This window comes from Ictalurus punctatus, chromosome 2, assembly GCF_001660625.3.
Source record: "Ictalurus punctatus breed USDA103 chromosome 2, Coco_2.0, whole genome shotgun sequence".
Taxonomy (NCBI): domain Eukaryota; kingdom Metazoa; phylum Chordata; class Actinopteri; order Siluriformes; family Ictaluridae; genus Ictalurus; species Ictalurus punctatus.
In genome coordinates, this window is record NC_030417.2 from 5,089,455 (window position 1) to 5,106,621 (window position 17,167).

Here is a 17,167-nt window from a genome sequence, read left to right on the forward strand (position 1 = left end):
TAAATATTTTTGTAATGGTATTTTAGGGAAGCGAATTGTCTTTTGTTTATGTTTTCTTTTTAAGTAAGTTAGTTTCCCTTACACAGCAGGTTTTTTTTTGTTGTTTTTGTTTGTTGTTGTTTTGGCCTTGGACCACCCTGACCTTTTCCTGGTTTATTTGTGATGTGCATATATACACATGTAAGGTGTAGTCCTAAGTATTACTGTGTCTGAATAAACCAGGAATAAGACACACAGGAGTGGGCTCAAAAGGGTGATATATATTGCGATATTTACATTTACTCCACCTAACATTAGGCCTTAATGAGACAATAAAGGCCTTTTTTCTTTCTTTTTTCTGCAGAAATCTGGATGTAGATTTAGATCTCTAATGAGCAATTATCTGTAGACCAGCTGTAATAGCAGATTTATGGCACAAGATGTCGCTATTTAGCCGCTTAGCCATAGTTCACTACAGTCTACTGGTGTGGTGACTCGGTCCCTCAGGCTTCCTAGGGGTCATCTAATAAATTTAACTTTAGCTGATAAAGTATAGAAACATTAATACGAGGAGAAACTGTACACATTCAAAATACTTGGAGTAATTTATAATGCATTCATTTGTTTATTCAGGTCAAATTTAATCTAAAGAAAAGGCTACATGCAAGCATTAAGAAAATGATGCCTGAGACAGAATACAATGCTGATACTAAGAGGTAAGATAAAACCACCACATGAGAAAAGATCTAAAATTTTTTGGGGTTTTTTTAGAATAAATATTAATACTGCATATAAAAAGTAAATTAGTAAGCACGGTGGCTTAGTGGTTGGCATGTTTGCCTCACACTGCCAGGGTCGGGGTTCGATTCCCACTGTGACCATGTGTGTGCGGAGTTTGCATGTTCTCCCTGTGCTGCGGGGGTTTCCTCCCCCAGTCCAAAGACATGAATGGCAGGCTAATTGGCCTGTCTAAAGTGTCCGTAGTGTGTGAGTGTGTATGTGATTGTGCCCCTGATGGACTGACACCCCGTCCAGGGTGTACCCTGCCTTGTGCCCCATGCTTCCTGGGATAGACTCCAGGTTCCCCGTGACCCTGAGGAAGGATAAAGCAGATGAAGATGAATGATTGAGTGATAAAAAGTAAACTGAGTCATGGAAAGAGTGATGAGAGATCTTCAAAAAGAAAAAATGAGACTGTGGTTTCCTGATAATCACACTATATAACAGAGAGACACTCAGGCAGTGTGACAGTGAGTGTGTGTGTGTGTGTGTGTCACTTTGAGGGACTGGTGTGTGTGCAGAAGAATCAGTAATGATGAAGTGCTTGTATCTTTTGTCTGCTGTGTTTCACGTCGCTGCAGGTGAGTGAAGTTATTTTCTATTACAGAAAGGAGAGAGAATATTAGCCAGTTCTTAGTTCAGCTGCTTTGTGTTTAGTTCATGTGGTTTCTGTCCAGACTGGGTTTACAGTAGGCCGTAGTTCAGCCCTGTTCCTGAACAACCAAATTGTCCAAAGACAGCAGTAATCTTTATACACAAGGTAAACATACACGTCATGCCTTGTGTTATAATCTCCTTATTTAGACCTGTTCAGCTTTGATCATGTGGATTTTTTCTTAATGATTAACTTCAGTCTAAAATGTACTGATGAAGAGAGGTGGGTGAATGAATAAGGAGGAATCTACAGTGAGATTATTTTACATCCCTATAATACTTACAGTGTATGTTTTTACACCTTTACTGAATTACATCTCTCACAATCTCTGTCTTAGTGAATGTATCTATAATAACTCATATAAAGAGTAATAGAAAAGTTCTTTTCCTGTAACTTGTAACTGTCACGTCTTCATTCTGGTCTTAGCTGTAAATAGATGCGTGTGAATTTCACACCTTTTTCTGCTGTCTCTCTGTCAGTGACCATCTTCACTTCCCGCATTACGCCTTATTTACTGTTATTTTTAAATACTAGTTAAATGCATTTGTCAGTACTGTGTTCACATTTTTAAAAAAAGTTTTACAGAAGTGAACATAGTATTGAGAAATGTGTATAAATAATTGTTAAAACTGGAAACTGATCAGTTTAAAGAAATCTGCACATTGTGTAGTTGTAACACGCTGGCTGCGTCTGAAATGGTGTACTACCTACTACACAGTAGGCGAACAGCAGTACACCAGAGGGGTAGTAGTTATGTCCGAATTCTCAGTAGGAGAGAAATACCCGGATGGTGTACTGCTTCCGGTGAGATTTTGCAGCGTGCAACCGATGGACACTACGCGAGTCAAAAATCCCATAATGCAACAGGGCTGGTGCGGACGAGCTCAGAAAAAAATGGCGGAAGACAGCGCGTCGGCTCTTTTTAAGTATTAAACCTTGGTTAAACAGCACTTGTTTAACAATACCCGAATAAATTGTTAACTTGTTGAAGGCATAAACAAGAAAACAGTTGTCACAGCGTTTGAAACCTTTCTTGTGATCTCCATCATGCCTTAGCCGGCCAAGCTAACGGCAACGAATTTACCTCAGTCTGTTAACCCCGCCCACTTTACATGACTAATTCAGTTCACTTTCCTGATCTGCGTTTTGCCGTGTAGTAGGTTCAAGATTTTGGAATTAAATGTACTGAAGTATTTTTCATAAAATTTAATTTTGATATGTTGTACTTCACATTGTATTCAGTAGATTGTGAGTTTTTGTATGTTTGTTTCTGTAGGCTGTTTTCTCTCTGCTGATAATCCGACAGAAAACACAGGACACACAGGTGGTTCAGTGCTGTTCCCCTGCTCCTGCTCTGACCTGAACACCAAACCTCAGAAATTCCCCTGGGAAAACGACAGAACAGGACATCTGACAGAAATGTTAAATGATGAACACTACCGTGGCAGACTTCAGCTGTTTACTCACATTTCTCCTGCTAATCTGTCTCTGTTCATATCTGTCCTGAGAGAAGAGGATCAGGGAGTCTACAGGTGCAGCACTGAGAAGGAACACAGAGACATCAGGCTTAATGTTAAAGGTAAAATATTTAAATACACAATAAAAGTTGATATTCAGTGAAAACAGACTTGATCAGTGTTCAAATGAATTATAGTTAAATATGTAACAAAAAAGTTTACTCCATTTACCAGGATTTAGGATTTTACTCTAGAAGTCATTTTGTCAAAATCAAGTTATAAATAGCAATAAATACCGAATTTGGGTATCAGACTGACCTGAACTTTGGAATGTTATCAGATTGGATTTGAGTCTAATCTATGATTCATTTTGGTAACACTGCAGTGTTTATAAATATAGATTAATTTTATATATAAGTAGATTATCTCTTTGTTTCATTGGCATTATGAATTAAGTGAACTACCATAAAATAATGTTAATATGACATGAAACATTAAAACCAAACTCACTGTAAGTAAGTCAACCTGGAAAGCATCATAACACCATTTAATGTCCACAGCAGAGCTTCCTGGGTGTATAATAAATATAGATTGATAAAATATAGAAAAAAATATATAATAATGTAAATTTTCTCTTTGCACAAAATGACATTATTTATTAACACTTGGAAGGGTTTCATTAGCATTATGTGAACTACTATAAAAATGTTAGAATCATATTCTGGTCAAGGTAAGATGACTATCTTCATTCTGTTTACAAACATGTTGTATCTAAATCCAAAACACTGCATACAATTATATACAACATCAAAATCTGTAAGAGAAGCTACAGGTGCATACAGATCACAAATCTGTTTCATAAAGATTCATAACTGTGTTGAAAAACAATGTTTAAATGACATTACAACATCTACATTTAAATTGAAGGATGATGTAAACTTCGTCAATTAAGAACTTAGTAAAGAACAGTCCAGTAGTCTGATGCAGCAGGTTTACTGACAGGACCTAATGGGTCATTCCATCTCAAGTGGTCCAATAATTACAAAGTCGGTTGCTCGACTGTTTTTAATTTTCATAATTATTTTTGAGTGATTACTCTATGTATTGGTGTTGCAAAACCAGCAGTTTTTTGTTATACAGCTGTTTAGGGAAACCTCAATATCTCGGCTCAGGATGGTCCTAGCTTCTTGGAACAAAAACTGACCTCTAGCGCACATTAAAAGTTGAAATACATAAACATTTTGCACATTCTTGTTCCTTAGAGTTAGAAATGAAGTCCAAGTGTAGTGCTGAAGATTGCTCACAGTTCCACATTTAGGGTCAATTTATAATAATGGGAAGGGCTCGAGTCTCAGTTTTAATTTTTAGGAGGTACCTAGATAAGTATAGTGTGCATGCAGAACATTTCATTTTTGAGATGAGAAAGTAAGGGGTGAGAAAGTGCCATTTTTTAAAATTCTGTTCACTTTTGGGTTGAATATCTCTGGTGGGGGACCAGATACAAACCTAAACTATACTTACCTTTGGCAAGCGGCATCAGAAACATGATTGCCTTGTTACAGAGCTCGGGGTATTTGGAAGACACATGGGACCAGAACTGGGTCAAAAGTCTTTCTGGAAAAAAATCAGTTTCTAAAAGCTGTCACAGGATAGATCAACAAGACTGTCCTGTTCCTTGGAGGTGAGACCCGCATTTACATCCTTAACGTGGTTGGCAAAGTTATTCTGTATCCAGGTCTGCTGTTCTCTCATGCCAGGGAAGTAGTCCTGTATCTGTGACTTCAAAGCCTGCAGGTGCGCTGCCATAGCAACTGCTGCACTAACAGGAAGTGGCCTCTCCAGTTTTCTCGTAGTTGGCTCGGGCCATTCTTTTCCCCTAAAGATCAGTTTTCTTTGTGGTTCCCTCTATTGTGTTTTGCACGTGAGACATTGTGACTTCTTTCCCCTGTAGGGGCAAACTGAGTCCATTCAAGTGGCTGAAAACGTATTCCTAGTAGACTAATATACAAAGCCAATCAAAATCACAGATGCCTCTCTGTGAATGCAGCAATGTATGTGAGTGAGCAGTGGGGCCGAGTCTCTGACCTGCTTTACCAGTCCACTGTGTTGCTCCATCATAGAGCGAGAACCATCAGTGCTGAGTCCAACACACTTTGTTCTGCTGATGTCATTGGAAACCATGAAATTGTTCAAAATGTCAAACGCAGCTTCAGCAGTTACATTTGAATGTAGAGGTCTGCAAAAAAGAAAGTTTCCTCAGTTTCTCCATCACACTCATACCTAATGAATTTGAAATTTTATGTGGACTCGATTTGAATTCTGTAAAAACGACGAGCCTAAACTCTGCTAATTAGCTGCTGGAACACATTCTCAGCCATATCATTGATTCAGCACTTAATCATGTTGTTTAATAATGAAATCAAGTTTTGTTTCTTAACTGCATTCTTCCCCAGCATAATGCTGACCATCTGCTTAGCGGCTGCTAAACTCAAGTCTTCACCTATGGCAGTGTTGGGGAGTAGCTAACTAAAAGTAGTGACACTACTAACTTAACTCCATTTTTCAGTAGTGTGACAGTAGCTCCAGTACTTTACAAATAGTGTAGCTTTTCCAGTAACAAGTTTAAATTAGTAATGATGTAGTGCAACCAATCACTACATATTTTGTGCAGTTATTACGATGCCCTTCACTGCATATCTGCAGTACCTGCTTACTTCACATGAATTGAGAGCCTCAGTGTAGTTCACATGGACAGGAAGAGACCATCTGATGGACACGTAATGCGACCAACCACAGTTTGTTACGTGATATACGGGGCGGGGAAATGTTAAACGCCATGTTGGAATTACTAGAGGACAACCCAGACGTTTTACTCTGAGCTGTTAAATTAAATAAATAAGATGATGTTGTTGACCAGGGCCGTTTCTAGAGTGTGATCACTAGTAGCTTCCCCATCACTGATCTATGGTGTGAAGATTTTAAGATGAAGCTATCAGAGGTATGAAACCTCATACAATGCTGTCACTATCTTTTCATTTCTGCACCGGTCACACAGGCTGACTCAATTACTTGTTTATGTTGTTGCTATTGTTTCAGTTTATTGTCAATTCTCGAGGCTTGTTGGCAAATGATCCATGTTTTGTTTGGAGGTGACGGTGTAACTTACATGGTTTCAGTGCCTCATTAACGAGAGTCTCTGAGCATAGCACACAGACAGGCGTGGGTCTGTCAGCAGGTCCAACACTTGTACATCTGAAGGACAAGTACTCCTCGCTGTACTTACGAGTCTTTCTTTAATCATGATGCAATCAGGTCGACTTGATGAGGTTGAAGATGCACTGTCGTACTCCACTCCTCTTTTATCGAGCAGCCATCCATGCATTTTGGAATAGGCGGGTAATTGTCTGAGTGACTGAAATCGTAATAAGTAACTTAATACAATTAGAAGCAAGCAACGTATCTCACTTCGCTATAATGAAAATAATATTAGTTTTGATATATTAAACTGATATTATCAGAAATATTTGAATTATTTTGATTTAATTTGATTGATTTAGCCTCGGCCCCAGTTTGGGAAGCACTGGTGTACAGAAATGTTTCACTAGACGTTATATCAACTTAACATGAACATTGATAAACACAGTCTGTAGATCAGCTGACACTTTAGGAAGTCTTTTAAATACATGTCTTTATAAATATTTATTTAGGTTCATGTCAGTTGTTATGAAGGGTTTATGTAGGTGTCATGTAGCCCTATGAAGATGTCCCTTAAATAATGTCTTACCTTCATTTATAAGATAAGGTACATGCTAGAATGATAATAACTATTTTTTGTTTTTATGCAAGCTGAAGTAAATTAATTGTTATTATTATTTCCAGTTGAAAGTGCATCATTAGCTGAAATAAAATTATTAAAACCAATATTAAAGATTATTAAAGATTTAGCAGTTATTAAAATTAAAATAAGCCAGTATAGGTTCAGTGTTGCATATCAGAGTCCTGATATTGGATTCATGTAGAGAATTTAAACAGGTGATTGGCTCATCCTTTAAAAATCTCTTCTGTTTGCAGCAGAAAATGTTGTGATTTACAAGCAGGGAATATTAATAATGCAGTACTTCTATTATTAACTGTAAATGTTATGTTTACAGGCTGTGAGCTGGTGAAGAAGACAGGGGTAGAGGGTGTGACTGTGTTCACAGGAGAGTCTGTAGTTCTGCCCTGCGTCTGCACTGACCTACAGGACAAACCAAAGTCTGTAAAATGGGAGTTTTCAATACCAGCAATTGGAATCAGTCACTTTCAGGAAATTTTCCCTGAACAGACTGGACGTCACAGAAACAGAGTCAAACTGGTCAGTAACAACGCTCCAGGAAACCTCTCTCTACTCATATCAGACCTGACTGAAGAGGACCAGGGAGTCTACAGATGTGATGTACAGGCTGATAGCAGAGATGTCAGATTATCTGTTAAAGGTACATGTTTTCATTAATGACTGTGAGCATGCTTTACTCCAGTGTCATGTGCCATATTACTAACAGTGATAAAAACAGTCATTAGTTTTAATAAGTTTTGTCTTTTCAGTAGGAAGAAGAGAAACTTCAACACACTCGAGGAAAACAGACACAACACGTCCATCAGAACAACCTCAAAGTAAAACAAACACCTACACACACACAGCATAGTTTTTTAAAGGTTACCTGGTTGAATTTCACATTTAGATTAAATCCTTGGTTATTTAACTCACTATTTTGGCTTCGTGATTCAGAATATGAAATCAGATTTGGAGATTAAATGAAGAATTTGTGATCAGACTCACACATTTACATGAACATGGGTTTACATGAACTTAACCACATCATTCAGTTCATGCTGAAAGAACTAAATGTTTTGTTTTACTCAGTATTATTGTGTGTGAGTTCAAACAGCACAGCATGTCTCCTCACCTTACTAGAGAAACCACTTACAAACCACTAGAGGTGTGATTTCTGAGGTCTTTTCTCTTTAGGACGAAGATGTGGAGAGGACGTGATGACTGAAGGACATCAGGACTGTGAGGGAAAGCCGGAGGATCGGGTTAGTACACGTAAAATAACAGTTATTACAGATTACACACATGTAACACACATTCTCTCATTGAACAGTGAGTTATAGGAAAATATCTTCTGCTGCTTCTATCAGAACAACACATGGCGTAAAGAAAGAAGTCAGATTTGGAGATTTTTGTCGTCTTTACAGGATTTTACTTGCTTCTTAGAGTCAACACCAACAGCCACAGTATTGTCACTGTTTGTGTGTTATATGTGTAATTTTCATGTTCTGTCTTTCCACAGCCTGAACCTGACCTTGTCACTTTCTGTACTAAATAACACACGAACACAGCCGGAGCAGCACGAGTTCAGATCAACGCTGGAGAGAAAACTGAATATAGCAGCATTATAACAATCTAATCCAAAATAAATATAGACACATTCTCAGATATTATAGAATAATGCTGAAAACATATATTAAATACACACCATGGCCTAGCGCAAGACTCACTCTGTTGGATTTATTGTATGTATGTGAAATTTTGCTATTTAAAAAATCAGATTCAGACATATACGTGTGTGTTTGTGAGTGTGTGAGTGTGTGAGTGTGTGAGTGTGTGTGTGTGTGTGTGTGTGTGTGTGTGGTGTTTCCAGATAATTGTGTTCTCTTCACCTTCATTTATATTAGCTAAGGGTATTGTTCTGCATTCACTTTGTCTATTAATCATTAAAAACTGCTGATGGATAATCTTGCAAGTTATATTTTGAATGTACGTGTTATTTTATATCTTATGTGTACCATTCTTACGTATATGAGATTAAAAAATTAATGCTCTAGGAGACTTTTGCATGAATAGACTGCTATAGAAGTTCTTGTTTGTGACTTTTTTAAAACTTTGAGTAAGAATAAAAAAGGAGGATTGTTGAATCTGCCTGAACTGAACGTGTATTTCTATTCTTTCCCCCTAACACTCCTTACAATTTGTTCACTTTTTTTCACAATTAGTTACATGCTTTTATTAATAATGCATTTACTGAAAAGTGATGTGCTTCATTTACCTGATTCAAATGTATACAGCATGTTCACAGAATAAAATAATTACATCAACACAATTATTTGCAAAAGAATGTAAACTGAAAGAGTGAAATTGTGTTGGTGTAATATATATTTTGTTCATGCAGGAATGAAGAAATCATTTGAAAAGTGGATCACTTTTTTCAGTGCTTGATTGATGTTGTACTTGCATATGTGAGTCTATATATATATATATGTGAGTCATATAGTGAAAATACATACTTATACCACAGTGCTGTAGAATCCTCGATTCTGATTGGCTGACAGACGTTCTGAGGCGTGCAATTATTTTTCAGTAAATGCACAGCTAAAGTAGTTCCAGTCAGATCTTGACCGCATTACAGTTCCATATCACTTCGCCAAGTTCACTGAAGTAACGGAAAAGTTAGCCTACTGTCCACCACAGCACACACATTTAACAACAAACAAAATGACAGAAAATATCGATTCTCCACAAATAAGTAATAATTGATGACGAACCATTGAATTATTATAAAAATAATGTGCACCGGAGGTGGTAATACGACCACGAGGCGAAGAGGAGGATTGAGCCATTGACATGCAGTTATTGGAGAGAGAGAGAGAGAGAGAGAGAGAGAGAGAATGTGTGATTGCAGCGAGACAGAAAAGCCGGTGACCAAGTATCAATATTTATTTATTCATTATATTTTCTGCATTAATAATAAAAAAAGAACAAACCCTGTGGACAAGTAGGCTTATCGATATTTATTATTTTGTACTATTTTTATATAATCATGTCTCTCTCACTCGCTCTCTCTCTCTAACTCTCTCGCTGTCTCTCCCTTTCCAATAACTTCATATCAATGGATCAATCCTCTGTTACTAGCTCTAAAATTATGTTTTGGAATTAGCAATGTAGGCTTGAGATGGGATGCGTAATAAATTAGTTCCACACTAATTTATTGTGGCAGTTGCCACAAGCTACATGATAGGGGGGGCTTTCGTTACAAATGGTTGAGAACCACTGATTTATATCAATGTTTGTGAGGAGACGAAAGGGGAGGGAGGCAGGGAGAAGAGGGAAGGGGAGGGAGGGAATGAGGGAGGAGACGAAAGGGGAGGGAGGGAGTGAGGGAGGAGAGTGAAGAGGTGGGAGGGAGTGAGGGAGGAGATGAAAGGGGAGGGAGGGAGTGAGGGAGGAGAAGGAAGGGGAGGGAGGAGAGGGAAGGGGAGGGAGGGAGTGAGTGAGCAGACTAAAGAGGAGGGAGGGTGTAAGGGAGGAGACGAAAGGGGAGGGAGGAGACGAAAGGGAAGGGGAGGGAGAGGGAGGGAGAAGGGAGGGAGTGAGGGAGAGGTGTAGGGGGAGCACAACAATATAATTCTGCTTAGGGCACCCATTTGGCCAGTAGCGGACCTGATTCTGCCTTAACATTACACTTGTCACAAACGGATGGAAAAATTCTGGAAACAGACGTCTCAAACAGGTTTGATGAAGTTTTACATCCTGTATCAGGTAAAAGAAACTTAATTTTGCATTTAAAAAAAATCATTTTAAAGTCTTAAATAATGTGCATCTGTGACGCCTACAAATGTATTGTCACAATTGTTGAGTTGTTTTGTGTATTGGCCTGTATAAAAGGAACAATTTGAATGTATTTTTGCAATGCATTTGAGTAGTATTTTTGAGGGTGCAATTGCTTGATTATGCCACAAGGGGGAGTGTTCATTTATGTGAGCGCTAGTAGGGCTGCGCGATGCTTCCGCTCCTCAGACAGAGAACAGCTTGCTGAGCAATCACAAGTAACATCTCCTGTGTCTGATTTTCCTGTACAAAACAGGACACAATATCTGTTCACGGGTTACTCATGCTTGAGGCCTGTAACAGAAATTTGGAGGCACCGCTGGGTTCGGCATCTGACGAGAGTTGGTGCTGATCTTTTAACCAACAAACCAGGCAGACGTCGCAGGACCAGTACAGTGGAGTGGCAGGCGTGCAACTGGGGCGGCCACGAGGCGAAGAGGAGGATTGAGCCATTGACATGCAGATATTGTGTGTGTGTGTGTGTGTGTGTGTGTGTGAGAGAGAGAGAGAGAGTATCATTATTTATTTATTATTTATTTATTTATTCATTATATTTTCTGCAGTAATAAAAAAAACGAACAAACCCTGTGAACAAGTAGCCTTATCGATATTTATTTATTTATTTATTTGTTCTATTTTTCTATAATCATCTCTCTCTCTCTCTCTCTCTCTCTCTCTCTCTCTCTCTCTCTCTCTCTCTCTCTCTCTCTCTCTCTGTCTCTCGCCGTGTGGCTCACATAACGACAAAAACACTTTTTATTTTGAATGAAATGTTTTGGGTAAGTTTCTGCATTCTGCAGACATGCAATAGAGTTCTGATGTTCCAGCAAACAGTTGTGACTATTGAACGTACAGTTTAGAGGATGTTAAGACTGTTTTGTGCCAACGCGATTGAGAACAAGTGTAATTATCATTTTATACACAGTATATTTTAAAAAGCTGATTACTTTGTAATTTGACTGAATTATACATAAATGTGTGACAGTGCAGTGACAAAAGAAAATCTTGTTCAGATTAGACAACAATATGAGGGTGGGGAAATTATTTTTGACTGAACTAATTGTTTGAAATTGTTTTTATTTGAACACACATTGTAAAGAAATCTTGGAATAATAGTTCTAAATGTTTTTGTTTTACCTTTTTATAGATGGGTAGCAAAATGCCTCCAGCACCAGAAGATTTGCCATTACATTCAAGAAACCACCTTCCTCCTACAATTTCATCTGGAACCTCAGCAAATCCAAAAGATGTTCATGCTTTAATACACAGGGTAAAGGGTGTAGAAGATCTTTTGGCTGTGTTCATGGATAGCAGCATAATTCAATCTACTCTGAAGATGGAATTTGTAAATGAGAATGCTGTAGATGATGCAGGAGTGTACAGAGAAGTTTGCACTGCATTCTGGGATCAGTTCCTTGAACAATGTGAAGGGGAAGATGAGCGTGTTCCTAGACTGAGACCAGACTTCTGTGAAGCTGAATGGGAGGCAGTAGGAAGGATCTGGGTAAAAGGATTACTTGACCTTGGTGTTCTGCCACTGAGGCTTTCCAGTGCTTTCATTTTAGCATGCATGCATGGAATTGACTCAGTCAGTGATGATGTCCTGATGTCATCGTTCCACAACTACCTCTCTCTGACTGAACGATCTGCCATTGCAAAGGCTCATCATCGCCCACTGGAGGAATGTGATGAAGAGGATTTGCTTTACCTCTTGAGAAGAAAGGGCTCTCATTGCATCCCTCCAAAAAACACCATGGAAGTTGTCATCCAAACGATGGCTCATAAAGTAATTCTTCAAGATCCCAAATATATAATAGAATATATATTCCTTGCGCAGAAACCCCCACCAGTACTCCATCCTTCGGTTGGCCGTACTTGCATCATCCAAATAGCTGTCAAGAGTTTCATCTGCATGATTGATGTAAAGGAAACGCTGATCCCCCCTAACAACTCTTGGGCATCCTCCCAAACGCTCCACCGCTTCAATATAGTAAATGCCTATTAGCTTTGGATCGCTACTAGTTGTGTATGCATTAAGCCAGATAATCTTCCTCGAAAAGCCATCAATGCAACCATTAATACAAATGCCATATGGTTTTAACTTATCGTATGAGTCCAAATGCCAAATCATGTTGGGTCCCTTAGAAAAGTAGTTGTGCCGTCTGAGACGTCTGGCTCTCCTCACTGTAACTCCTGTAGGGTCCAGTTCCTTCAGCACCAAGCGCACATCCTCTTGTCTCACACACAGACCCTTCTCTCTGCATCTGGCGTACATCTATCGGTACCCATGAGGTTGCCTAGAGGACTGCAGCTGACTACGGATGCATGAAGGAAAAATCGGAAGTAAACAAACACTCTCGTGGCCGCGAGTACAGGGCGTTGCACAGCTCAGTGAAGCACTCTTCCTCACCATGTTATACATCTACCTCAACTACGAGCTCCAGCAGCCAAATTCCTGAAGCCCCAACCAAAGAGCGGCCTGAGTGGAGGAAGAGCCAGAGTAAAGAGTCTAAACGTCCAGCATCCTGCTACTGCCACGCTGCCATCTTGGATTACTCAGTGACCGAGAGAAGATTTGAACAGGCCGACGTTGGCAGCCGAGAGAGAAAGGAGTTATTGAAGACGGGGCACAGGAAGTCAAATGAAGAGCGTATCTCGGAATGGAAACCCCAAAAAATCTAGTCATATATTTATTAATTAGAAAACTTGGTTCAGGGTGGGTTTCTTTTTTTTTTCAGAAAACTGTTTTAGTGTATTTTTATTTTGCATTTTGGACAGTTTTTCCATCGCTCTAGTACTACAACACTACTACTATTGATATAAAGAGAAAAAATATGTAAACTTGATCATTCAGATTTAAACAGTATTTGATTTTTGACAGCAAGGAGATCGGGTTTAACTGGTTAAGTAACTCTTTCTGTGCTGCAGCTCTGGGGTTCCCGACGCTGCTGGTTCCCTGGGTGGTTCTACAGGAGCTGGACTCGTTAAAAAGCAGGAAACTGTCAAAGGCCAGCTGTGGACTACATCTACACCTTCCTGAAGAACCAGGAGCCGCGTCTCTGGAGCCAGTCCATGCAGCAAGTGTCTCACGCTGACTGTGAGCTGCTGATTTTGTGTGTTTTGTGGGTTTTTTCATTTGTTCTTTGTATGAATGCATGCATCAGCTCACCAGGTGATGGCGCTGTTTGTTAATATTGTTTTAGGCAGGCTGAACGTGGAGGATAATGACGATCTGGTGCTGCAGTGCTGTCTCCAGTACAAGACGTTGTATCCAGGGGGCACTATCATGCTGTGCACGTAAGCCGTACATTCAAGACTCAGAATTGTTCAGGCATCTTTAGGAGGACATCTTTGGGGTCACATCTGGAATTGTTTGCTAATCACGCGTTGAACAAAAGACCTTGTTTTTATCTTCTGATTTGCTCACAGTGGCCTGCTGGACACCTTTGGATATTTGATTAGTGCTTTTAACAATAAACAATGTCACAATACACAATAATCTGTTACGAGCATTTACATTTTTAATGAGCGAGAGAGTGGGAGAGTTATTAACTGTTTAATGTTTAATTGTTAATGGAGTAAGTAAAAATAAATAAATAAATAAAATGGATTTGATTGAGGTATTAACACAACATATCTGGTGTAACTTTAGTAATAATAAGGGACGTCACAAATGTTTTATTTAGCTCTGTTTATGTTTAAATAGCAGCCCTGATATCAGATAGTGCTGTTATAATTCATTATATTCTAAAAAGTCAAACAGTCCTGAAGCATATTATGAAGAAGAGTCCTGGGATAGTCTAATCTAAGTATGAGTGCAGCAGCAGTTCTTATGTACAAATGTACAAAGGTGAGATTATCCACTGAGATTACCCTGAGGTTTAACTCTAAACTGTTTTTGGTTCTTTTTTGTTTTTGACTTTTTCTTTCATCGTTTCCATTATTTTATAGCAACGATAAGAACCTGTGCAGTAAAGCTCTGCTGAGCGGAGTCAAGGCCCTGATTAATGGGCGTTCCCTAAAGTGGTTCTCATCCTATTTATATAGGAGAACCTTTGCTGTGGAATTAATGAGCTCTATTTCCTGCTCTCAGCCTATCTCATCTGGGGTTCCTCGAGGTTCTTGTCTTGGCCCTGTGCTGTTTTCTCTATATATGCACCCTTTGGGATTAAACTCTCAAACACAGTGTAGCATGTCATTGTTATGTAGACCATACCCAGTTGTATCTGCCTCTGAAATGTAATATTAACTCCAAACTGTCATGTATCCGGAAACTCTGGACTCGAGTTCCCATCAGACACTGCACTGCACTAAATGTCACATGACCACCTGCACCTGATTCACGTGTCTGTTAATGAGCATTCTTGTGTGTATATATACACTGTGTGAACCGTTTCTCTGTCTTTCGTTGTCTTAGACTTCCGTGTTCCATGTCACTGCGTTTTGTTTCATGCCATAGTGTTTTGTCTAGTTGTCTTAGTGTCTTTGTTTTGTTGTGTATTTGTTTAATAAACGTTCTTATCTGCGATTGCTTCCGAACCCATCCTTGATTCGTGACACAAACTTGCATCTCTGCTTGATTATTTGGATGAAATAATGGTGTGGATGGCATCCCGTTTTTTGCATCTTAATGAGTCAAAATCTGAAATGGTGTTTTTTGGTCCATCAAAGTTAGCCAAACAGCTTTCTCTACATCTGGGCCCTTTAGCCACCAATGTTAGGAATGTTAGGTGAGGAACCCTGGTGTGATTTTTGATTCTGAGCTGAAATTTGAAAAACAAATAAAGTTTCCAAGAATCCAAGAATTTCTTCCTTGGTTCCTCTGATTTTCTGTACACACCTATCTTGTCTTTCCCCTGATTGGTTCTCATATGTAAGTTCTGTGTTTTCCCTCCTTAGTAGAATTTGTTTGTTTTGTACAGTTTCTAATTTTCTGGTGTTTGTTTGGTTTTTTTTAATTATTTTATTATTATTATTATTATTTTTAATCTTGTGAACAAACCCAATGAGCCCAAATGAACCTAATTATCTGTAGACCAGCTGTAGTAGCAGCTTTATAGCACAAGATGTCGCTATTTAGCCGCTTAGCCATAGCTCACTTCCGTCTACTGGTGTGTCGGACTCGGTCCATCAGGTTTCCTAGGGGTCATCTAACAATCTTCACTTGATATCATAAAGTATAGAAACATTAATGCGAGGAGAAACTTTACACATTCAAAACACTTAGATTAATTTATAATGCATTCATTTGTTTATTTAGGTAAAATTTCATCTAAAGAAAAGGCTACAAGCAAGCATTAAGAAAATGATGCCTAAGAAAGATAACAATGCTGATACTATGAAGTAAGATAAACCCACCACATGAGATAAAATATCTAAATTTTATTTTATTTTTTTAGAATAAATATTAATGCTGCATATAAAAAGTAAATTGGGTCATGGAAAGAGTGATGAAATCACTCTTCAAAAATAAAAAATGAGACAGTGGCTGTTGTGGTTTCCTGATAATCACACTATATAACAGAGAGACACTCAGGCAGTGTGACAGTGTGTGTGTGTTGTCACTTTGAGGGACTGGTGTGTGTGCAGAAGAATCAGTAATGATGAAGTACTTGTATCTTTTGTCTGCTGTGTTTCACGTCGCTGCAGGTGAGTGAAGTTATTTTCTATTTTCTATTACAGAAAGGAGAGAGAATATTAGCCAGTTCTTAGTTCAGCTGCTTTGTGTTTAGTTCATGTGGTTTCTGTCCAGACTGGGTTTACAGTAGGCCGTAGTTCAGCCCTGTTCCTGAACAACCAAATTGTCCAAAGACAGCAGTAATCTTTATACACAAGGTAAACATACACGTCATGCCTTGTGTTATAATCTCCTTATTTAGACTTGTTCAGCTTTGATCATGTGGATTTTTTCTTCCTGATTAACTTCAGTCTAAAATGTACTGATGAAGAGAGGTGGGTGAATGAATAAGGAGGAATCTACAGTGAGATTATTTTACATTCCTGTAATACTTACAGTGTATGTTTTTACACATTTACTGAATTACATCTCTCACAATCTCTGTCTTATTGAATGTATCTATAATAACTCATAAAGTGTAATAGAAAAGTTCTTGTAACTGTCACGTCTTCATTCTGGTCTTAGCTGTAAATAGATGCGTGTGAATTTCACACCTTTTTCTGCTGTCCCTCTGTCAGTGACCATCTTCACTTCCTGCATCATGCCGTATGTATGTATGTATATAATGAGCAAGAGAGAGATGTTGTTTTTTTTTAATTAGTTACATGCCTTTATCAATACTGTCTTCACATTTTCAAAACTTACAACAGCGGTCTATGTGGACTGAACTGTGTCACTCTCATTACTTATAAATAAATTGCTGTAAAAGTAAATAAATTAATTTAAATAAAAAACAATAACAGCTAATTTCCAGTTTAGCGTTACACAGCTGTTGTGTTTTTGATTCATTACCATCTATACAAAAGGGGAACTCTGTGGATCTATGAGCAGTGTGGTGATGCAGTGGGTAGCGTTGTCTCCTCACAGCTCCAGGGTCCCCGCTCCAGTCCTGAGCTCGGGCTTCTGTCTGTGTGGAGTTTCTGTGCTTGTTGTCCCCATGTCCATGTGGGTTTCCTCTGGGTTCTCTGGTT

The 17,167-nt window shown here is 38.7% G+C and overlaps 1 long non-coding RNA gene across 2 annotated transcripts; it reads left to right on the plus strand.

Annotated features, from left to right (window-relative positions):
* The first annotated feature begins 11,174 nt into the window (after positions 1-11,174).
* Positions 11,175-13,817, plus strand: LOC108257042 (uncharacterized). 2 transcript variants are annotated; one of them, XR_008398112.1, is made up of 3 exons: positions 11,175-13,235; positions 13,448-13,616; positions 13,723-13,817. It is a non-coding gene; the product is annotated as an uncharacterized LOC108257042 (long non-coding RNA). The 2 variants fall into 2 exon arrangements; XR_001810398.3 differs by lacking the exon at positions 11,175-13,235 and having other exon boundaries at positions 13,248-13,616.
* The last annotated feature ends 3,350 nt before the right edge of the window (positions 13,818-17,167 follow it).